The following is a 25,698-nucleotide window of genomic DNA, read 5'->3' as shown; positions in this document are numbered from 1 at the left end:
TGTCCGGGATCATATGACTAATACATTCTGCACAAATTATCCTCCCAAGTGTTTAGACTTACCTAGGCAATTCCCATATGCATACACCAAATCTTTTGGCATGAAGTTTTACCTCAGTTCAACACAAAACATTTTTAATTGATAAGCATTGATTATTTTTTGCCAAGGTATTAAACTTAAAACTGGTACTTCTCTATATTGTATATCAGGATTCCTAAGCTTCAGAGTGAAAATGGAAGTGAGAGAATGGGTAGATTTAGGAATTACAGATAAGTCAGAAATACAGTGTTAAGCAGCAATTTACTTAGGAAAGAGTTTGAAGTCTTATAAATACAACAAAATTTTTCTAACTTTATTTCTTAAATATTACTATGTTCATTTGCATAGCATATGAAATACTCTTACAAATATATTTTTATATATATTTCAAGATTCTCTGTGTTCATATCCTTCCCTTTCTCTTCTAAATATTATCACTTTATGTGTCCTTTGTTGCAGACAGAATGAAATACCAAGACATAATAAGGCTATTAAAATAGAAGTTAAAAATTAATTGTTTGTTTTTATTAACATCATTGAGAACTTAGCCTAAGTTCTCTCACTGGTAAAGAGATGAACACTGTCAGCGGCAGGGTGCTTAGTTAGTGTGTTCCAGGCCTGGGTTTCATCCTCCGCACAGTAGTTTAAAAGAAAGAGATGAACAATGGGTTACCCAGCATTTCTCAGAATTTCTTGAAAGTGTTTTATAAGTTAGTGTTCTTAAAAATAATAAATTTAGGAAATTCTGATTAGGTAAGGTTGTGTGTTTTGTCATTTTGTTGTTGTTCCCTTAAAGATTTTTCAGGGCCTAACCCATTTTTCTGTATAATTAAAACACACTAATTAAAAGAAATTTCTGAAGGCCTATAATATGTTGATGTCCATTCTGAATCTATAAAAACATTGTCCACTAGGAACCTATGAAAACATTGCTTTCCAAAAATAATTAACCATAGAATCTTTGTTTAGGGGAGCATCTTCATGGATTATGTTGTTTCACAGAGAATGTTTTGGAAAATGGTTACATATCTAGTAAAATAGACAAGGAATTCAAGAGATAAAATTTTCTAGTAACAAATTCCATGTGAACTATGGTTTATTATACAAAAGTTATAAATGAAAGCATTATTTCTCAGATTCAGTATCTACAGAAAATTAGCAATAGTTTTATATGGCCACTTATATTGTTTGTTGATGAAAACATTTAGGATGTATTCAGTTAAAATTGTTTCTATAAAGCATAAAACTGTATATCTGGCTTTCAGATGATAAAACATGATTTAAGAACAGAACTTAATGTAATGTGTCTGGAAATTGGCAGTGGTTTTCCATAATTTTTGATAAGAGAACCTTTTATTTGATGACCAACAAATTTCACAGACCACACTCTTCCCCCATGTGTGCACATATGGAGGTAGTTGTGCTTTGATGCTTAATGATGAAATGTTCTCTTCTAGAGTGTAAAGTTTTGATCATTTATGATGCATATATATGCCTTTGGAAAATATTCATTTGTTGTGCATTTGGACTTTGAAATCAGAATCCTCAGCCCTGCTTGAGAACCATATAGTATATCCCTTAATATCACTTCTTTTAGTTAGTGTTTTATCAGAATCTATCAAGCTAGAAATTCCAGTTTAAGTTCTGGACCATCCTGAAATGTTGCTGTTTTGTTTAGATAGCTTAGCTAGTTGGAGAATCAAAACCTTCAGACACAGCTTGCTGGAGGAGGTGACAAATTAACATTCTGTTATGAAAGTTAAGAAACCTCTATATGGAACCCAAAACAGATTGCCTCTAAACTCTATCTTCTTCAATCCATTTTCAACATGACCATTGTCACCCCAAAATATTTCTATGATCCTGATACTAACTTTAAAAACCCCTGATTAAATCTCAGTCTTAGTGTAAGAAACTTCAAATTACTAATTTGACATCCAGGAATATTTTGATGTTTCTAGAACATTTAAAATGAATCTAGTGAGAAAGCATTTGAGAAAATTTCAGGTATTTTACTGGGTGGAAAAAGAAGTTTTTGATTTGTTTTGAGGTTTTTGAAGGACTACTTTATAAGCAATGGGTTAATTGTGTTCTGCAACTATCCAAGGACATAGAACTACAATTCATGGGTAGACACTACAAAAAGACATTTCTGTACATTTAAAAGAGAACTGGAATCGATTGCCATAAAGTATTAAGTTTGGTAGGCATACTTTTTAAGGAATTTATGAGTCAGATAATAAATAATAGATAATAAAACCCATTAGTGTTAGCTGGGAGCAGCATATGCCTGTAATCCCAGCGGCTTGGGAGGCTGAGGTAGGAGGATTACACGTTCAAGCCCAGCCTCAGCAACTTAGCAAGGCCCTAAGCAACAACTTAGCAAAACCCTGTCTCAAAATTTTTAAAAATAATGATAATTTAAAAGTGCTGGGGATGTGGCCCAATGATTGAGTGTCCATGGGTTCAATCCCTAGGACCACACACACAAAAAAAATAAATCCTGTTGCTTAAAACCCTAATAGTTCTAATACTGAAGAGTTACCAAAACAAAAATCACCAAGTAAAACTCCATTTTTTAACCTAATTACATTCTAAATGTAAAGAAAATTTTCACTAAAAACATTGAATGTATAAGATCTTTACCTTCACAGAAGTGGAGAATAAACACTTAATTTTAAAAGGGTGATAAGCTTGGTAACAATTGTAACTTGAATATATATTTCTGCTTTTGCTCTCTCTAAAAACTGCACTGATGCTACAGTAAAGGATTTATTTTAGGGTCTTGGGTTGTAGCTCAGTGAACACTTACCTAGCAAGTGTAAGACAGTGGGTTCAATCCTCTGTACCACATAAAAAATAAATAAATAAAGGCATTGTGTCCCTCTACAACTAAAAATACTTTAAAATAAGAATTTCTTTTAAAAAATAAAAACACTTTCATGCACAGGAATAATGATGGAATAGGTAAGTACAAAATTGGGGAAACTGAAAAGTGGATAAGTAGTAATGTTAATCAAATCCACAAAGCCAAATTTTATTGCAAGAGACAAGAACGAGTCTATTTTGCATCATAGAATCCTTAAAAAGTTGGGGCTAGGGTTGTGGCTCAGTGATATAGCACTTTCCTAGCACGGATGAGGCCCTAGGTTCGATCCTCAGCACCACATATTAATTTTTTAAAAAAAGGTTGTTTTTTTTAAAAAATCCTTAAAAGGTTCAAGAATGGGTGACACCAGGTAACCCTGAAAGTAAGAATGAAGGGACTAAAATGAGAATTAATTGTGAACTATTTAGGAAGCAAGCTGAGTCCTAGGTCCTCACCCTTTTTTTTTTTTCAAGTATATTTTTTCTAGGAAACCCCCCCCTTTTTTTTTCTAATTATAAGTGTTATACACAGAAGACTGGAACCTTATTTTCTGAAAAAGGCAAAACGAAAGATGTGGGCTGTGCAACTGAGGGCAGGAATTAAGTTTTGAAAAAGGAGCATTGAATGAACATGTGCATTCAATAAATGCCCACATCACCAGCCAGCTTTCCACTCCTTGTCCCCCAGAAAGTTGAGGGTCAGGCTTTGGGCAAGATTAGAATAAATTTTCTGTGAGAAATCTAACCAAGGGAATGTATCTCCTAAAAATACATAAGGAGTTTCTCAGCAGGTGACCCAGCCATATAACCTACAGTGAAGATCACCAAGTCCAAATCATGTCATCAGAGCTTCCCATCAGTTTTATAATCTCCCTTATTTAAGGAATAAGTTTATTTTACAAAATGTCCAACCCATGCAAAAATAGAGAAAATAGAAAAATTAACTCCATGTACACAGCTTCAATATTTATTAACTCAGGGTTAATCTTTGTTTATATCTCTTCCCCTGACCCCTGTTCAAGATTATTGTGAAACAGATACCATAAATTGCATTTTATCAAAATATTTATGAGTTATAAGGAGTTTTCTTTAAAAAAAAATAAACTAACATCACACCTCTAATTCCAACAACCAGGGAGACTTAGACAGGAAGACCACAAGTTTGAGGCTAATCTGGGCAATTTAGTGAGAACTTTCATCACAAAAAAAAAAAAAAAAAAAAGTTTAAAGTGGAGGCTGGGGATGTATCTCTGGCAGAGCATCATTGGGTTCAATCCAATTCTGCAAAAATAAAAATAAAAAATGAACATTAAAAATGCAGAGTGTGTAGTTCGATGATAGAATGCTTGTGTAGCATGTTCAAGGCCCTGGGTTCAATTCCCAGCACAAAAACAAAACAAAAAAAATGATATAGTTGTTATCATACTTAAAATAACCTATTTTGTCAGTATCATCATTCAGTGTTCAAATATTCTCTAATGTCTCCATTTTTTTTACTTTTTTGAAAATCAATATTCAAGTAAGGTCTATGCATGTATTTAGTCAGTGTGTGTCTTGAGTCTTTTAATACATGAATTTTCCCATAAACTCTTCCTTTTTTCCCTTGCAGTTTATGTAATGACTTAAATTATTTGTGCTAAAGCATTTCCTACAGTTTGGAGTTTAATTATTACACTCCTTTGGTGGCATACAACATGTTCTTATACAGCTATATGTCCTATAAATTAGTAGCTATATCTAGGGGATTTTGTCAAATTCCAGTTAGATTTTATGGGAAGCTCATATGGCATGACTTGAATCTTCACTGTAGGTTATGTGGGTGGGTCACCTGCTGAGAAACTCCTTATGTATCTTTACATTCCCCTGGTTAGATTTCTCACAGAAAATTTGTTCTAGTCTTGCCTAAAGTCCTGATGCTCAACTTTCTGGAGACAAGTGAAGAAAGCAGGCTGATAGTACTTGTAGGGGGTGCCCTGAACAGGAGCTGAGCAGCCCCCTTAGCCTTGAGTAATGGGGGTGTGGAACTGGCATCCAAAGCAGTGCAAGGCAGGTGGGCCTCACCTTCGCTCCACAAGGAAGTGCAGCTCTGGGAGTGGACTTCACCCAATAGAACTGGGCTATGCCCCCATGTTTGCTGTAACACAATTCCTTGCCTTGTTTGGGTGGAATTTTCTATTGAATATCTTTCCCCTAAATAAAAGCAGGGGTTGGGGTGCACTCATTCTCTTGCCTCCCTTGTTCACCTTTCCCTCCAATGTTCTGGATCCCAAAAAAGGTATTTCTATGTTTGGGTAGTCTTTTAGTTGTAAGCCCAATTCACACAGAGTGACCCTGACTCCATTGCCTTCGCAGAGGGGGTGATAGGTACAGGCATTCCATGTGCACATGTTCATATGAAGTAAGACTACTTCATACCCATCAGTACAAGTCTGTAGAGTTTATCTTCTGAGCTCTTATTACATGGCTATAGCAGTCTTCCAAGCTTTCTTGCTTTCTCACTTTCTGATGAAAAGATTTTTCAAGTATATTTTTCTAGCAAACCCCCCCCCTTTTTTCTAATTATAAATGTTATACTGAGATGAATGTTACACCAAGACCCTCAAATAACTCTCAGACCACACAGTTTTATGCCAATAAAGCTTTTATTGCTGGCCAGCGGTGGACACTATACTCTCTAAAAGCAAAATGGTCAGAGTGACACACATCCCTTCAGTCTGGCCTCATATTTAAGCCAAAAAACCATAAAAGGGACAATTGGGGGTTTAGCCAATGCAAGCAAGCCAAGTTACAGAAGTGGGAGATTGCAGTCAGGTGGCGTGAAGCTTAGCCAATCAAAATAAGCCTAGTTACCCCAGTTACAGAAACAGGAGCTTGTGCTTAGATAGTTCTATGTTCTTAAGGGTTTCCACAACAAAAGGGAAAACAACTTGCCCCAGTCATGACCTTTCTATTTTGTATGGCTGTTTCACAAAATGGAGTCACTATAGCCAAGACTTCTGTCTCATCACATTCCCCACTGATTTTATGTAGAACAATAAAAACTTATTGTCAATTGTTAGATTCTTGGTTGTCTTCTGTATCCATTATCTGTTCATATTGGCTATGCAAAAGCATAAGGCAAACAGCCTGAACTCTGTCTTGGACATATCTGCTGATGAAATTTAATATTCAGGGCCCAACCAGGAGAATCAGCAATAAGATGAGGAGGAGGCCAGCTATGGTGCTAATAAGAGTGGTTAGCCATGGCAACCAAGGAAACCAACTTTTATACCAACTTTCCTGTTTAGTACCTAATTCTTCTCTTTCCTGTAATCCTTTCCTCACCTGGGCAAGACTGTCTTTAATGACCCCTGAATGATTTGTATAGAAACAGCAGTTTTCTCCAAGGGCTATGTAGAGTCCTCGTTGTTTCAGAAATAGGAGATCTAAACCACATCTGTTTTGTAAGGCTACTTCAGCCAATGAGTTAAGGGATTCTTCTAACCTAGACACTGATTTTTCTAACTATGCTAAGTCTCAGTTTATCTGAGAACTAAGAAGCTTGAAGTTCTGATCCTGTAAAATTAGGGCAGTGGCTCCAATAGTGGTAGACCCAGAAAATCCAGTAGCTACTAGGAAAGGGACAAGTATGGGGGCTGCTCTCTTGTATCTATTTGACATTAGTACTTCAAAATGTTCAAAACCTGCAGTTCTGCTATAGTAATAAACTTGGGGCATTATATGAACAGCTACACAAAACTCTGTTCTAGCATCAAACAAGCTTTGTGGTAAGCAAGGTGTCAATCCTGTCAGACATGAAAACCAAGTTCCTGGGGGCGCTTTAAGGTAGTTCGAGGATACCCCTGTCAGATTGTATACTTCAGAACAGGCGTCCTGATAGGGTGAAGTGTATAAGTCATATGATGGGGTTTTAAAACATGAACCCTTATCTTGTAAGTCCCCTAGGGTGAGTTTGGGGGAGTGACCCCAAGGACAGATGGTATCATCTAGAGTAGTGAGATTTTGTAAATCCTGAATGAAAACTTTGGCTCCTATTTCTACATAATAAGGTGGTTCTGGGTTTAGGCAGAGCCAGCATTCAGAAGTCAAATTGGGAGAAGTAGAGTTCAGGAATAAGAACACTGTGTCTAAGGTATTAAGTAAGGGGTTCTGAGAGACCGGATTGGAACTGTCTGCTATTATTTTATGGGTGTAGCGTAAAGGGGTAAAGGGAGTAGGTTTAAGACTTTGGGGACTCTTTGGAGGTACAGCATGCATGGATTTGGGTAGCTTTAAAATTGGGAGTTTTGAGGTTGGATATAGAGGAGCACTTGGGCTTAATGATTTTAGCTTAAGAGACCTTTCAGTGTACTGTTGTATGGTAAACTCTATCCCGGGGTCAGGTCCTGATTTGTGTATTCTGAGCCCCCATGTCTTACCTTCAGGCCAGGAAGTGGAGTGGGATTTTATTTGAAGGTAAAAGGAGGACATTTAATAAAATGTGTATCACAATTTGGGGGGGGAATTTTCATAGATAATGTGAAGATCTGAGTCTACCTCTGTTTTCCAGGGGGCTATAGTCTCACATACCCAGTTTCTACAATGGTAGCTGTTAGGTCCTTCACAATTGGCATTTTGTTCATCTGGACATATATAGAATTGGACTCCCCTTAGGTCTCTACGGAACCAGTGCAAACAAATGTTTTGGACCATATACTTAGTAAAATCACATATATCCAGTTTAAAAGTGGGTAATTGTTGGTTAACTATGGTTACAGACTTAATAAGAGAACCGCTCTGAGTATCCCATAATTCCCATCTGAACTGTTGCGGGGCATGAGGGTTAGGGTTGGCTTTTATCAACTGAAATAGAGAATTTGCAAAGAGAAGATCAAATTTTTTGTAATCTTATCTTTAGCAGATCTAAGGTTTTGTGAACAGTCTGTCTTTCCGGTTGATCACTCTGGTCCTGTAGGGGAGCCGGATTGATGTGAGTCCAATGAATCCAGGCAGATTTTCCCGCTATTTTGATGGCGGTCGGGGTGGTGAAGAGCACTGTCCACGGGCCTGTTCAGCAAGGTTCTAGCGAAGCATGCGAGTGTCTTTTGATGTAGACCAAGTCCCCTGGCTGTAGAGTATGTTGAGATTTTTGATCATGGGATTGAGACACAGGAGATATGCCCTATCCAAAGACTTGTTTTATGTGATCTTGGATGGGGTACAGGGCCTGTAAAAAACTGAGAAGATGTTCATTCATTAGCAAGTTTCTGAGCAATGTCATCACTTAACATTGGAACCAAGGGGGTGGTTGGCCAAACATCACTTCAAAGGGGGTGATTCCCTCTTTATAAGGGGTGCAGCGCACATGTAAAAGCTCAAAGGGAAGGAGATCTACCCAGTTTTCGCCAGTCTCTGTGATTGGTTTTGTTAAAGTTTCATTTAAGGTCCTATTCATTCTTTCTACCTGTCCTGAACTTTGGGTCTATAAGCACAGAGAAGTTTCCAATTTATTTCTAGTGCCTTTGTAACCAATTTGGTGACTTTAGCAGTGAAGGCCAGATCATTATCCAATCCTATAGATAAAGGTACTCCAAATCTGGGAATGATGTCATAAATTAACTTTTTAATGGTAATTTGGACTGTCTCTGACCTGGTTGGGAAAGCCTCGGTCCATCCTGAATAAGTGTTTATGAAAACAAGCAGGTACCTGTATCCATATGGTCCAGGGTTTACCTCAGTAAAGTCCACTTTCCAGTGTTCTCCTGGAAAAGATCCTCCGAAGCGGGTACCATTCTGGTTATGTGGGGTTCTTTTGGAATTTACTTGGAGACAGGTGGTGCATTGGGAGATCACCTGATGGACCCAGTGGGACATCTTTGGGAAATAATATCTTTCTTTTAAAACTTCCATAAGTTTCGTTTCCCCCAGGTAGGAACCTCAGTGAAGCTGCCGGATGAGAATATGTCCCAGAATTTCAGGCAAAAAGATTTTTCCATCTGGCAGGATGGACCACCCTTGTGGATTTTGGGTGACCTTTAATAGGCTAAATTGTTCCACATCTGAATCAGAGTAACAAGGCTTGTGTGGTAACTTTCTATCAGGTTTGACGGGAAAAAGGGTGAGTGGCCCCACAGATATTAAGGCAGCTTCCTTTGCCCTCTGATCAGCGAAATTGTTGCCTTTTACTTCAATGTTGTTGCCTTTTACTAAATGTATTTTTATATTTAGAACCTTTTAATAATTTTTAATCTGTTGATTCCTCTTTCTGTTTATACCTTGAAATAACCCTTATAAATTTCTGAATTTAGATAAATTAATCCATTTTAATAAGATGAAATACTTTGTTATTTATAGTAATCTAATTGAAATGCAGTTGAAACCTCTTGATCTCTTGTATATAGAATTATACCTGTTGGGACTTTTAACTTTTAGTAACCTTGTTTTTGTGATAACACAAAGTAATTTTAAACTCCTTTTTAATTTACCAATTTATGAACATACAAATAGTGTTTAAGTATTTTACCTTATGGAGTTTAAGGAGTTAAGAGTACTTGATATTATATTTAACAGGTAACATTTAAATTTTGTAAACCAATCAGATGTCTCTAACGAACACATCCATGATTAATTTCATACATGTCAGATCTAATTTACTTATTTAAAAAAAAATAATAATAACAAGATATCAGACAAGTGCATTGAACAGCATTAGTCATTTTTTTCTGTTGAAGAAAAGTCCTAGAGACAATGGATATTAGACATTTTGTAGACATTAACATTTTATTAACAACTGCTTGACTTCCTAGAAACAAAACTGTACATTAGTAACTTTAAAGGCATTTTTACTTTTATTTATTTATCCAATTTTTAAATTGAACTTTTTAAATCAAATGAGCCAAAAGTATTTGGATCCATTTTTTAAATTTTTCATTGATGACCTCATATGTCAATTTTTGGTACCAAATATATGTAGACATAGCAATACATGTAGACGGATAGTACACCAGTGCACCTACACAAAACAAACAGACAAACAAAAGCCTTGTAGGTTATTTTTTAAAAACCTATTAGATTGAGAGTTAACCCTTGTAAATTGGCCTTAGAACAAAGCAGAGTATAATCAGAAAAACATATTAACCTACTCATGTCAGATCAAAATTGTGAATTTAACAAATATAGAATTTTAAAAGTCTTCCTGGCCTTCTTCCTGAGGTGGTCCTGTTCATCAAAGCTAAAAAGAGTTAAGGGAACATAGATAAATGACTGGGCCTTATTCCTCCCTGAAGGAACTTTCCAAAGAGGCAGCTCCATTGGTCTCCTTGGGAGAGTCCCCCCAGGACTCTAAACTGGTTTTTCTGGTTTCTTGGATAGTGTCCACTAAATTTTAGCCTGACATTGAAAAATCTTTGGACCAATGTTAATAGTTAGGAGTTATTCATGCTTGCAAATACTGAGAGATAAAAGCCAAATTTCCTAGACAAAATTGTGCTTTTTGTTATACAATTTAGAAATAATAATTTTATAAAATACTTTAGTCCTAATCTGCCTTCTATAGGAACTGACATGGTCTACCCTCTTGGCCATCTGGCCCAGTTCCTAAATGAAGGCAATCTCTAGAATGCTTCTTTTACCTTCAGCTTTTACTTTTGACATTTTTTTTTAGTCCTGTTGGAGCCATTTACATTTTAATGCAAGCTTTAGTGAGCACAGTTAAAACCTTTTTAACCATTTTTTAATATTAGAAACAAACTGACATAGAAATTAACACAAAACACAAAGAGGACAAACAATAACAAACAACAATCAAGACAAGACAAAAACACAAGACAGACAATAAAACACACAACAGGTAAGGCACCAAAGACAAATTCAACTGACATAAAACCAGACTCAAATCAGAGGCCTGAGTAAAAACAAGAATCAGATCAGAGGACCGAGTAAAAAAAACCAGATCAGAGGACTAAGCAATGTCTTGCTAGACATGGATCCGGGGAAATAATTCTGTGTCCAGGTTTCCCTCGAGCCTCTTCAGACGCAGATCTGCACAGATCAGACTTACCTTTTCTGGGGAAACACAGATGACTCTTGGTAGTTTTAGATGGGTGGGGATTGATAGAGGGATGGCCCAGGACTGAGGAATGTCTCTCAGAGACCTTCTCCAAGGCGATCTCTCCACCACTGCACCTCCCTTGGTGGTCCTGAGCAATCTCTGAGATGAGAGAAAAGTAGATCCCACTGGGGGCCTCCAAATGTCATGGGCCAGGTCACTCAGAAAACACACCAAGTCCCAGTTTCGTCCAAATTGAAGAGTCTTTATTCAGCTGGCCAGCTGGCTGTCTCTGCAAGCAACAGCCCCAAGCCTGAGCATTTTAGGATACTTAAAGACAAAAACTACATCTGGATTGATGTAGCTGTAAGCAAGCAGATACAGATTGGATTGGATACAGATACAGCTGGATACAGATACAGCTGGATTGGGCAGTTAGTACGACAATGCAATGGATACATTGGTATTTCCCATGAGAAACTGATGTGACTCCATTTTTGAGAAACCAGCTTCTACCTCAAAGCCTGTCCTAAGGAAGGGGGCATGACCCTTGTCCTGGGAAAAACTCACAGAGCACTCCTAAGCACATACCCACCCTGCTGAGTTGTTTGTCTACAAATAACAGGAAAGATCTGTGGCACCAGGTGTCCCTGACTCAGTTAGGCTAGATGAGGACCCATAGCAACCCCCTAGCAACCACCAATCAGCATGAGACAGGGAAAATATCTGGGATGCCAGATGACCCCTCAGTAGTTTATGGTGGTTGATAACATGTTGGGAAACCATGTAGTTTAGCACTTACACCCCTCATGGCTTAAACCAATCAGTTCAAAGGAATCCTCCTCTTGTACTAACCAATCACCCCTACCCAACTTGTTCCCGCCAGTGAATGTGCTAATCAATGTTAAGAGTTGTTGCTTGATTTTCCCGTGGTAGGTAATGATTTGCTGTGTGATATTGTGACACATAGAGTATCCCCCCAAAACCTATAAGATCTCACTGAACAAAGGACCAGGACTCACTCCCTGGGACCGCTGCATCGGGAACGGTTGTGAGTCCAGGCTCGAGCTTGCAATAAAGACTCTTGGGTGATTGCATCGGATTCAGCTCCTGGAAGTCTATTGGGGTCCCACGAATCTGGCATTACACCCACAAGACTTTCCAGATTGGCACAGCAGCAAGCAAGCAGAAGGGAAGTGGGTCAAAATGACCCTAGTTGAGTACAAGTTAGTGAATGGTTGCCGCAGTCCAGCTGCAGCAAAATAACCGGGGGGTGACGAACAACTTGTGCACGTTGATACAGCAGGAGTGGGAGCCGTTTATTGCAGGACAGGAGCAGTATTTATACATTCCACACAGCTTATCTAATTAGCATAAACTAGATACAGCAGTCAACCAATCAGGAATCTCCACACTTAATGGCTCACTTTTGTTACTTCTCAAACCACTCCCTCTGGCATTTTGCCAGGCACCATCCAGACTTGTTTACGAACTTTAACATTCCCCTGGCAAAATGCCAGGTGTTATTTTGACTTGTTTACAGACTCTAACAAATGGTTACCAACATCTAGACAATTAATCTCTGACAAGGTACATTGCCCAAGAAAAATGGAAAGCAAAGAGAATAATTTTACATCGTATAAGAATTACTATTTTGTGTTGCCAAGTATGTTATGCAGGTAACTATTAATGGGTACAGAGGTGGGGCTCTCCCACGGGAGAAGCGTTTCTTATATGATATGGAGTCTCAGGGTAAAATGGAGTCTGTTTGGTCATTGCCCATATAGCCTGGCCCATAACATAAGTGATACGACTTTTCTTAAACAACAACAACAACAACAAAAAGCTATCATCACACATCTAATTCCAGAGACTTAGGAAATGGAGGAAGGAGGATCACAAGGTCAAGATCAGCCTAGGAAAGGAATATAAAATCTGAATGATCTGATTTCAATTATTTAAATAGAATCTATAAAATACATTTCTAGAAAAAAAACTCCAGGCACAGGTGGTTTCACCAATTAATTCTGCCAAACATGTAAGAAAAAAAAACCCAACCTTAAACAAACTCATTTATAAAGCCTACCTAAATTGATAACAAACCCCAACAAGGAAATTAAAACAAACTTAAAGTTACAGGACATAAGTATTAATGAATATAATGATAAAAATGTTAAAATATTAACAAACAGAATTCAGTAATATATATATATATATATATTTTTTTAAGATGATGTATTTTGAACAAGTCAGTTATTCTAATAACATTCAAAAATCAAGGTAATTTACCACATTAACAGAAGAAAAGAAGGGAAATCATATAAATATTAAAGTATTTTATTATCTATTAACAGTGAAAAAACTCTAGTAGTACATATACACAATGGAAGATTACTCAGCCAATAAAGAAGAATGCAATTATGGCATTTGCAGGTAAATAGATGAACTGGAGACTATCATGTTAAGTGAAATAAGCCAATCCCCCAAAACCAAAGGCCAAATGTTCTGTCTGATATACAGATGCTGACTCACAATGGGGCGGTTTCCACCAGATTGGAGGTAGGGAGTGGGGGGAATGGAGGAGGGATGGGTATGGAAAACAGAGTAGAATAAATCTGATATAATTTTCCTAAGTACATATATGAATACATGACCAGTGTAACTCCACATCATGTACAACCACAAAAATGGGAAGTTATAGTCCATGTACATATGTATGTCAAGATACATTTCTACTGTCATGTATAAGTAAAAAGAATAAATAAAAGAAGAAAATTGATTAAAACAGATGAATATTTAAAATATCAGGAATAACTTTAATTATTTGGCACAATTGACTTTGAACCACTTTTGTCTTCTGCCTGTGTGTTAAGGTTTGGATGTGAAGTGTCCCATAAAAGCTCACATGTGAGACAATGGGAGAGGGTTTAGAGGGGAAATGATTAGGTCCTAAAAGCTTTAATCCAATCAGTGAATTTATCACCTGGTGAGATTAGTTGAGTGGTAATTGAAAGCAGGTAGTAGAGTGTGGCTGGGGGAAGTGAGGCATTGGGGGCATGCCTTTGGCAAGTGAACTCTGTCTCTCTCTCTCTCTCCCTCTTCCCCCCCACACCCCCTCCCTCCCTCTATCCGCTGCACCCCTCTGCCATGATGTTCTGCCTCACCTCAAGCCCCAGGAATGGGGCCTGCTGTTTATCAATTGAGACCTCTGAAACTGGGAGCCCCCAATAAACCTTTCCTCCTCTACAGTTGTTCTTGTTGGGTCCTTTTATCACAGCCCCGCAAAAGCTGACTAAAACACTGTGTCTGGAAAGAATTCAACAATTTATGCTGTTGATCTCTCGTTCGGTCAGTAGACAACTTACAAGTATTTGCAAATTGGATTTATCTTAATTTAACCTATACGTTTAGAAGAATATGGATGTATGGGCTGTCCCATTCAGACTGAATCCTAAATTAGAAAGCAACGGCCAATACTTTTGTTAAGTATTAGGCAGAGGTTCTAAAAGACTGAATTCTATTTCAAGACTGATCCCAGTTAAACTGTAATTCCAACTATCATGTCGTTCTCAGGCAATGAGTGAAGCTTTTAAACTAACAAATAAATTATGATAAAAATTTTTTTAAAAAGAAATGAAAAAACTTGAAGGCGCTGAAAGGAGCAATGGCCACAGCCTTGCAGGGCAGCTTTTGTTTCTTTTCTACAGGCATGGTTACAAATTGGAGCCTATTCCACAACCCAAAGGCAACCAGCACCATGTGGTTAACAACTGCCCTTCATTCACCTATTGATACCTCCCCAAAAAAAAAAAAAACATTGGGGAACTTCACACAAAGCTCCTCTGTTATTCCACCAACAACCACTGGAGGACCTAAACATCACTATGAGCTCCAAAGAGGCCCATCACCCACACTCAGCAGGTACCCAGCAAGCTTACTATCCACAGCGTCATCACTTCTTGGGTAACACCTCAATTTGACACAATAGTAGAAAGCTGGTTATCAGCCCACCGGAAACATCATCACCAAAACCAGGCAAGACATTCAAGCAGTAAATCCACCTGCAAGTTTCCATGTCTAATCTTTGACAAATGACAGTTATCTTCCAGTTCAGAGATATTGGGGATCCCCTTAATAATCAGTGGGGTGTCACAATCAATCAGAAGAAGACATTTCCAGAAAGCTCTTCATTCCAGTGCTCAGTCCACAAAGTTGTGGGGAACTCTCAGCACATGCACTTCAGAGCTCTCCTCATGTGTTCATTTGGTCTAATATCCAGACCCCAGGGTCATCTTCTGTGAAGGAGGACTCCATTTTCCCAGATCAGAGGGAAAACAGCCTTGCAAGCTGTGTCCTTCACACTGGTATTCTTACCAACCTAGAACCTGGACCTATTCTGGTTAAAGACACCCCTGAAGAGAAGTATGGGATAAAAGTCACATGGAGAAGACAAGGCACCTGTTGGTTTACCTTAGGGAAAGAGGGAAGTTGAGGAGAAGCCAGTTCCCTGTGAAAAGCTGACTAGATTTCTCAGACATCATCCTCTCTCATCAGTAGTCTCAAAAATTGCTAATTTTCATAAAGTTGAAAGAATAAAATAGAAATAATATCAACAGGAAAAACAAATGTTTAAATAGAGCCTAGAGTCACAAGGGAATTCAGTTCCCAGATTGGCTTTTAAGATTTTATAAATAATTTAATTTAGTGTCATGACTGTTCACTTCATATTTTTCTTGTATTGTTTAAAATTTTTAAATATCTTGAAGTAACTGTTCAAAATGTATGTAAATAAAGAGGTACAGAAAGTTCTTAGAGAACTTTGCTTCTGTTAGTATTGTGGCAATATTGCCCATCCACAAAAAGTCTCATTTCCTTTAACCACTACTAATTAATCCTTTAATTATCTCATTTAATCTAATTCCACTTTTGTTTTCAGTGCTGGGATTTTTTGTTTGTTTGTTTCCTTCATGCTAGGTCAGCACTCTACCACTGAGCAACTACAACCCCAGTTCAGCCCACATTTTTGAGTACTAACTCTGAGGCTCAGTGGCAGCGTCCTCTTTGACCTAATGGATGGAAAAAATCAAAGCGAACTTGGACTTTTTATGGTTGAGTGCCACCTCTCCAACTTGGACTCATTTGAAAAAGCAAGCCCTGTTTTATTGAATACAATGGGATGAGGGAGTCACAGACTTGTCACTTAGTGTGCTTGTGTTTTGAATTTTTGTTTCCAACTGAAGAACCTTGTAAATATTAAATAGGGTGGGAAAATGTTTTCTTATGTTAAATATTTAAATTGTATATAAATAAATATGGAAAGTTTTCAAAGAAAAAAACTAGAAATAGAAAAATTTCTCCATTTAATGGCATATGTCTATAAAACATTCGTATAAGATGTCATATCTATTGATAAAGATCTACCAGGACAAAGATGTTCACCACAAGGAACCACCCATGAATTACTTGAGACTCTTCATTCTGTATGAGCCATGGAGATTTAGGTTTTTCCTTGGGAACTATCCCACCTCCCCTGCACATTTGATTGCCCAAGGCTCATGACCTCTATCTCCGACCTACTAGGAAGACCTTCTTGTAGCTCAGGAGTTGGGCATAACCATTGAGAATTTGACAGCCCACCTCCTGCCTTATTTGGCAAAGAACATTCCATGGAAAACCTTTGATGGTCCCTGATATAAATAAAGCAAGTGTGGGCTCCAATGTGCTCTTTTTTATTGTGGAAGCTTGATCCCTAAGATTGGTTAGCCCTTACTGCCCCACTTTCTAAAATTACTTTCTGTGTCCTGTGTTTTTTTTTCTCCACCCAACCTTTCTCAGCTTTTATTCCACAGCCAGCCCATTCTACCTCTTGGTGGAACTCCATTCCCATCACCCGCACTGGATGTGGAAAGGAGTTCACTATATCTTAAAAAGAAAAAAATATATATTTAAAACTTACAATGATATACAACCACAAAAATTAATATGTCAAAATATACTCTACTATCATATATATCTAAAAAGAACAAATAAAAAAATTTTAAAGATAAAACTTATAATGAGTCAGGTGGGGTGGTACAGACCTATAATCCCAGGTTTGGCTCAAGGTGTTGAGGCAAGAGGATTCGGAGTTCAAAGCCAGCCTCAGCTCAGGCACTAAGCAACTCAGTGAGACCCTTTCTCTAAATAAAACATAAAATAGGTCTGGGAATGTGACTCAGTGGTAGAGTGCCCCTAAATTCAATTCCCGGTAACCATCCCCCCCAAAAAAAATAATAAATATAAAATCTTTTTGCAAATTTTAAAATACATCAATGAAAAATTACAGAATACTGTGGAATAAAACAAAAACCCAAAGTTTTCAGTCAGAAAAAAAAACTAAAAAAATCAAATACAAAGAAAAAGAAAATAGAGTATAGAATCATAGTAATAAAAAATAGCACTTAAGGACTGGAGGTATAGCTCACTGGTAGAGTACTTGCCTACAACCACCAAAAAAAAAAAGCACTGATGTTAATAGACAATGCCTTTGACATTGTAATAGAAATTATTTTCAACTTAGGTTTGTGAATCTAACTAAATGAATAATAAAGTATGAATAATCAGTAAACATTTTTAATCATGAAAGTTCTCAAAAATTACATCACAATTATATTTTATCATAAAATTCATCCAAATCTAAGCCACCCTAAAACTTAAAGTCTCAAATAATTAATGAATAACAAAACACAAATTCAGAAATAAATTTACAAAAGATGAAGCTCCTGATAGATCTAGTCCACACAGGTTCTAGAACTAGACAAAGAAAGAATGCTTCCTGTGGTTTATATAAACTTTACAGTAGACCTTAAGAAGGAGGCAAAGGTAAGCCCCTGATTCTAGATATTCAGGAACCAGTCTAGACCTCAGCATGATGGAGAATTTGGGGGGAAAGTTCTCCAGAGAAAAATCACAATAACTTATATACCTGACCATTTAGAAAGGAGCATTTAGGAATTTCACAGTTCTTTTGGAGAATTAGGGAGTAATATGTAATAGTGAAATAAAACTAATAAGATGAAATATAAGGCAATTAATGAGTCAAACGTAATCCAATTTGTTTTATATATATATGAATACATATACATATATATGAATACATATAGTATTTGTTTTAGTCTGAAAAAAATACATTGTATTGAAAGTGTGGAATATGGAAACCAGTTGCTAGTAGTACCAGAAGACAATTCTCAAATTCCAAAATAGGAAAAAAAAAGTGTCTAGAAACATAAACAAAGAAATAGCAATAGAAATATTGTCTGGGTTGATGGCAAGCATCTCATTGGGGGGTTCTTTTTCCTGCTCAGGGGAATCTAAGCCACCCTAAAACTTAAAGTCTCAAATAATCAGTGAATAACCAAACACAAATATTCAGAAATAAATTTACAAAAGGTGAAGCCCCTGATAGATCTAGTCCACATGGGCTCTGGAACTAAACAAAGAAAGAATGGCTCCTGTGGTTTATTTAAGGGGATACATCTAAGGCAGGGATAAGGTTTCAAGGGCAGGGTCTTGGTTAATAAAATCTTGCAGTAAGCAGGTTGATTGACATCTTGGAAGGTCATACCTATCTCACGTGCTCTGTGGGCCACAGCAGAGTGGGATAGAGATTCACATTGACCCTGAGCAATTAACCAGAGAAAATGTTCGCTGGTCATCCCCAGACACCAGATGTCTCTATCCACTAGGCTTCCATGCACGGTGACCCACATGCAACCTATGGACGGTCCCTAACAAAATATATTATTTTAGCTGAGGTCTATTGTGTGCTCGAAGCACCTACATCTATCCTTTCAAAGCATTGCAATTCTTAAATTTGAATGGCAACATACACATGTGATAATAATCTAAATATCAGAGTAAAATGTAAACAGTACTCTTTGTCTCCTTTTCTCTACCTATTGACATGTAACTATCAAGAACTATGGACAATCTGATATTTTACTATACTTATTTCAAAATAGACAACCACTGTTTCATGGTTTCTGGTAAAACACAAAAGATTCCTGAGTCAGAGACCCAGCAATGATACGATCAAGATTTATCAGCCTTCTAACAGATTCCTTAAGAAGCAGTTCCCACAGAGTTATTCAGATGGGCCCATATAGGTGTCTGCATGCAGAATAAATAGCAGTCCAGGAGAGAAACTCTGAGGTTAAGGAACTGAGTGAGCATGCCTAGTTTTCCCTTCAGATGAGATGCTATCTCTGTTTTCCAAGGTTGTTCTTTAAAAATTTCCTTGAAATATAGTTCCAAAAAATGGTAGTTAATCAATCTGTGGTATATTGTCTCCAGTTCCTGACCCCAAGCTATCTTCCATCCTCTCAATGCAATGTATTTTTTATACTAAAACATATACTATACTATATGTGTGTGTATGTGTGTATGTATATTGGATTATGTTGGATTCATTAATTGCCTTGTATTTCATCTTATTAGTTTTATATCACTATTGCATATTACTCTCTAATTCTCCAAAAGAACTGTGAAATTCCTAAATGCTCCTTTCTAAATCGTCAAGTGTGTAAATTATTGTGATTTTTCTTTGGAGAACTCTCCCCTAGAATTCTCCATCATGCTGAATTTCCAAAGTGATAGGCGCCTCTTTTGTTCTAATGAGATGATGCTCAGTGGACCTCTAGATAACGTCAAGGGCTGATTACCAGAAAGACCAAATCTTGGTTAGAAGTATGGAACTCTCTCTCCTAATGCTCATCTCCGCAGGGAGTAAGAGGAACTAAACTTAATAGTCCATCAATGGCTATAGTGATGAAGCCTTCATAATCACTAAATGACAGGGTTCAAAGAGTTTCCAGGTTGATGAAGGAATTGAGGTTCTGGGAAAACGCCTCACTCAGAGAGGGCATGGAATCTCTTGAGTATCTACTTTACACACACTTTGGCATCTCTTCCTCTTGGCTTTTCCTGAGTTGAATCCATTATAATAGACTGATAAATAAAATAAAAAGTGTGTTCCTGAGTTATGAAGTCTGTCCCAGCAAGTTATCAAACCTAAGGAGGGAGTCATGGGTAACCCCAATTTATAACCAGTTAATCAGAAGTACAAGATAACTGAGACTTAACCACTGGTGTCTGAAGTAGAGGACAGCCTTTAACCTGTAGGGCCTGCACTAACTCCCAGGAGTGTCAGAATTGAATTGAATTGTTGAATACCCACTTGGTGTGCATGGAGAATCAGAAAATTGGTTGTTGATGAGTAAAAACAGTAGAGACTCATTCATAGTACATGCAGAAACAGAGAGACCCCTGAAAATTGTCTCTCAACAGTAATCACTGGGAATCATTTGGTGATTAACCTTCCATCTATTATTGATAACTACAATGTCAATAATAGATAGAAGGTTATTATTATTAAAATAGGGTAGGCATTGATAACAGCAAGCACAACATAACAATCTCAATATTAGTAAACCCCACCCATGAATAATTGTTTGATCTAAGTAAAGTTGAGTAACCAAGAAGTTAGCCAATCCAATAAGTCTAAACCTCCATCATCACCTATCAATGATATCATTAAAGGCATTATTCTCTAACCTCTTCATTCTCTTAAATGTGGAACATCACTCAAAGCCTACACATAGAAAGCTATCTCTTTTTTAAAGTACAGATTACACCGTATTTGGACAAGAAATTATCTAATTCTTGTGAACCCCATGAAAACCCTGCAAAACTCTAAATCCCATAAAGACAGGGTCCCTCTGTGCTGTTCCCTTCCTCTCTTTATCCTACCTAATTGTAAATCTGGAACTGATAGAGGGAGAGGACAAGATCAGGGAAGGCTTCCAACATGAAACAATTTCCAAGCTAAGCCCTGGAGAATGAGGACTCACGATGTATGCAGAGAAACTCCTCAGAGCAGAGGACATACTCAGAAGTCACACGAGCAGAGTTGCCTGGTGTAAAGAATAATAATAAAGAGGAGACAGAGACACAGACAAGGTGTAGAAACAGGGAAGGTGGCAGAGTGCCTCTTTGTCCAAGCGGCCATGTTTATTTATACCAATAGGTTACATTAGGTCATTAGTACCATAACCATATTATTGTTTAGAGTATCAGCAATGTTGCTTATACTGCATTTACATTTTACAGTTACAATATGTAATGTTAGGAGATTTGTGCAGTTCTCAAGAAGGGCCACTGTCCAAAGTTACTGTTAGGCGAGCAGCTCCAGGAGCTCTGGGGCTTTGTTAATCATTGTAGTTATCAAACAACCAAGTTCCTTTATTCCCAGGAGTTATGTGCCTAAGATTAAGGTCGAAACTGATAAGACTCTAGCATGGAGGGCATTACCATAGCAACTGGGCATCCTATGCCTTTACACAGAAATTATAGCACCTAGCATGCCACAGCAATGAAGTTATCAGGGACCCCAATCCCAAACACAAAGCCCCTTTTTTAAGCCCTTTCAATGAATAATATTTGTTTGGTTCTTAATGCTGGTGGAAGCAAAAAATAGGGTAGGCATTGACAACAGCAAGCACAACATAACAATCTCAGTATTAGTAAACATCCACCTATGAATAATTGTTTGACCTAAGCTGGGTAACCATGAAGTTAGCCAATCCAATAAATCTAAACCTCCATCATCTTGTCGGACCTTATCAATGACATCATTAAAGTAATCTAACTCCTTAAAATAGAATTATTGTTATCACCTAAGTTAAAGCAACACATTATTAAACTCCTGAACATTCTTTATGATATAATAATAGCAAATAATGAATTGTAGCCCAATGGTCAAGTATAGTTTGACAATGTTGTTTTGGTTCTTCATGAAGCATATTAATTGCCATAGAGGTATGATTAATATTATGTACCATAGCAGAGTTCAGTTTTATAATGGTTCTGTAAGCCCCAACAGCTAGTCCAGGTATAGCCACTAAGGAAAATGTAAAAGCGTCAAATTTTGCCTTAGAGAGAAGGCTCACTGAATCATCACAGTTTTTATCAAGAGGAATAGCCCTTTTATGAATACATTTTGCAGGATGGTGGCTTATTAAATCTTGTAGGAATGGTAAGAATACAGTTACCCTGTTAAGACAACAATGGGTAGCATGAGACATTTTTGTAAGTATATAACAATTTCAGTGAAGCAAACCCCCCAGATATTATAATGGGTTTTAGAAGTTAAGGAGTTTGACTGTACTGAATTTCCATAGCTGGGGTATAACAATAGAACAACATTATTTTTAAGACCAAAGTGTTTACAGTTTTGTGTGAGTTTAACAATCAAAGCAGTAACTAAGTTTTCTGGAGTACATTTTAACCCTATTTGAGCCAACAGCTATTGGTGATATTGTGAATGATTTTGTATCTCCCCAAGTCACTGGAAGTCTAGTAGCTTGGAATCCTCTTTCAATGTATCTTCTCTTTCTAGAAGAGTGATCATTGTCCTTTTTTTTTTTTTTTTTTTTGGGGGGGGGTGGGATTCTCCTAATCCACAATCAAATGAAACTTGGGGATCAGGTTGTGAAGTACCTGATGTTCATTCATAATTGATAGGTCTCATGCATCTAGATATACATTCCATAGTCACTCATTAATTATATGCCACAGCACCTAAATCACATTGGCTCCTCAGAAACGGAAGAAGATGGTTCTGTGGATATCATGAGTGGCCCCTGCATAACCCGGCGGCAAAGACCGTTTTTGTTTACCCATGCCTTTAATGAACAGGAAAGAGAAAAAGCCTTGGCAGCGGTGGGATTCGAACCCACGCCCCCGAAGAGACTGGAGCCTTAATCCAGCGCCTTAGACCGCTCGGCCACGCTACCACTGGTGCACGTGTTCTCTTTCTAATTTTCTCATTACAAAATCAGGTCTTTTCTCTGTGCCCCTTTCTTAGGTGTTGCTTCCAATATCATTGTCTGGCCTTCAGCCACCTACCTGCCCGACCAGCTTTGCTTCTACACAGCTAAGAGTAGTGCAAGAGGAAACCAGCGGATCCAAGATGCCCACGCCTTTGTCACCAACATAAGCATCCAAGAAACACTATGGGTTGCTTGTAGCAATGAAAGGTGACGTCGGACGAGAACTTAGACTCTGCAGAGGCCGGTAGTGAACTGTTTTTGTGAGTCTGTGTTTGTGTAATGCATGAGTATATATGAGAACGCTAAGAAATAAAGGGGAACACTGAAGGCAAAGATCTAGTGGCGCGTGGTCTCCACTTAAATACCCCAAGGCAAAAGGCCTAGGGTGGTTCTTTTGGAAATGCTAAGAGGTTGCCGCTATAAAGCAATACTTCGACAAAGTCGACCCTGTGTTTCTCTTCTTAATGTAGATGGCATGGGTGACTCTCAACCCAAAAGTTTTGACTCTGTCAAGGAAGTTCTAAAATAAAACACATTATGCGAATTATGACAAATAAAATCTCAATAAAGGAAGTTAAGCAACGTTGAATTTTCTGTTTGTTTTTCCATTTATCTCTAAGAAAGCCAATGTTGGGCAGAAGGAGGGAAAAAAACTTGGCAGCTGTGGGATTTGAACCAAGATCTAGCAGCTGTGGGATTTTGAAACAAGATCCAAAGAACTTGGATTTTTAATCCAAGATCTCAATGAGAACTATACTCAAGAATTGCTCATCTGGAATTTACTGCATGGTGCCTCGGTATTTGTCTCCCAAAGTGACTGTAATAAATTACTACAAACTGTGTGCCTTAGAACAACAGTAACCTGTTCTCTCACATTTCTGGAGTCCAGAAATCCAATCCATACCTCCAACTAAAATCAAGGCATAGGCAGAGTCCAGCTCCCTAAGGAGGCTGGAGGAGAAAAATCATCATTCTTGCCTCTTCAGCTTCTGTTGGTAACTGGCATACCTTGGCTTGTGGCCACCTCGGTATAGTCTTTAAGTTCAGCATCTAGAAATATCTCACTGCTTTATGAGATACAGATCTTCTCCTTAAAAACTCAAAAGTTTTCTGATTCAGTAATATCTCACATCTGTAGTTACACAACTTTTAGAAATTATCAGATCTATATCCTAGAGAAACTGAGATAATGACTAAGAAAAAGGATTCCCAAGAAGGCAGAAGCAACATAGTTAACCCCTACTCTTCTTCCTCCCTAAAGTCTCACTTTCCTCTGTACTTCTATATATTCCAAGCAAGCCAAGAGCCTCTTTTCTCACCTGGTGTGTAAATCTGAGCTCTCTACATGAATTCTTCTATCTCTGTGTTCCTCCCTTACAACAACTGTAGTCTCCTTGCCACTATTATGCTCATCACTATGTACTCTTTTACCACTTTTAGATCTTTAAGGGCAAGATGACCATAACTTAAGGGAGATTGACCACCTTGACAACTTTAACCTTCAGGAACACAGAGCAAGAGTACCCTCCATCTAGGTGTTAATTGATTCAATTCTTCATCATCTTGCTCCATCAAAGGCATCAATCCAGGCCCTCATTTTCTGTCTGAGTGTTTGCATTTTTTGCATGATAAACTAAAAGGAGAAAAACATAAAATAATTTGAGGAAAAAGTATATGAACCAGTGGGCATCAGGAATCCATTGGCTCATTCCGTTTGCCTGGATATTGGGTATTCAGGAAAAACACTGACACCTACAAGATGCCTTTTTTGCTGGTTTTATTTCAGTTAGAGGACCCACAGAACTAACAGGTAACACTGATTATGTAATTTCACGTGTCGTGATTGAGAAAGCTGGGGTCACGCACCTCAGAGAGTCAAATTAGTGTAGATCTGGAAAGGTCTACTTGGAGGAATTTACGAATGCATTGAGGAGTGGGGTAGGGAATGAAAACAAGAGTACCTAGAAACCTAATTAAAGAAAAACACTTTGGGGTGCCGCGGGCAGGGCCAGATTGGACCTGCAACCAGAGAACCCTTGGAACCCTTCTTCCCCTCCTCCAGGCTCCTCCTGGAGGGAGGAAAGACTTCATTACTGGATGAGCTAAGGATGAAAAGACAGGAAAAAAAAGAAGGGGACGGAAGACTTCTCCCACAATTTCCACCGACCCCTCTCATAGGCGGTGGGCGGTAGGAGGCGCCTGGGAGCTGCGGCTGACTGAGCGTTTCTGGATCTTTGACACCAAGAGTCGGAGAAACCTGGAGCCCAAGAGCGCACCCCAGGCAACACTAAAGGCAGGGGGCACACCGAACCTGAACAAGTTAAGTGAGATGTAAGTATCCCTCTTCCTGGTCCCTGGAGAGAATCTTAGTACCACCTCTACCTACTGAGTGTGTGCTCTCCAGGATACAAGGACGGCCTCTCTCGCTGGCCCTGTTTCGGTCAAACGTCCGACAGATTCAGCCCAACTTCTTTGGCTTGTTGGTTAGAACACGAGATTTGGAACCACTCACAGAGTCTTGGGAATTGAACAGAGAACTCTGATGGGTCCTCTCTTTAAAATTTAAAATCAACTCCCCTGGGTCGAACAACCAGGGAAAATATCTAAGACCCTCTTATGTACATGGAGGAGACCTTGTCAACAATTGCCATACACGTAGAGGAATTCCAGCTTTAAACTTGATGTCATCAGTAGTATAGCAAGTTCTAAATCAAACCTCAGAGGAATGACTTCCCATTTATTCTCTCTTGTCTTCATACTGTCTTTTCTACATATTACGTTAATCTCAATTTCTCCAGTTAATTCAATTATCTCCGAAATTTCTCAGTAAGCCACTCAGTTGAACTAGTTTTTTTTTTTTAAAAAAAAAAAAAGTATAGTTACCAAAAGTTTTAAAAT

At 38.0% G+C, this 25,698-nt stretch overlaps 1 non-coding gene and 1 pseudogene across 1 annotated transcript; one reads left to right on the top strand and one right to left on the bottom strand.

Moving 5' to 3' along the window:
• Positions 1 to 14,724: 14,724 nt before the first annotated feature.
• On the top strand, positions 14,725 to 15,454 carry LOC124103250 (RAD9, HUS1, RAD1-interacting nuclear orphan protein 1-like; annotated as a pseudogene).
• Positions 15,455 to 22,682: 7,228 nt separating this feature from the next.
• Trnal-aag (transfer RNA leucine (anticodon AAG)) lies at positions 22,683 to 22,764 on the bottom strand. The gene has a single exon. It is a non-coding gene; the product is annotated as a tRNA-Leu (tRNA).
• Positions 22,765 to 25,698: the final 2,934 nt, after the last annotated feature.

The sequence above is a fragment of the Marmota monax genome, unplaced genomic scaffold (genome assembly GCF_021218885.2).
Source record: "Marmota monax isolate L192 unplaced genomic scaffold, Marmota_monax_Labrador192_F-V1.1 WCK01_AAM20220418_F8-fsc00280, whole genome shotgun sequence".
Taxonomy (NCBI): domain Eukaryota; kingdom Metazoa; phylum Chordata; class Mammalia; order Rodentia; family Sciuridae; genus Marmota; species Marmota monax.
This window is presented reverse-complemented; position numbering and strand designations above follow the sequence as displayed.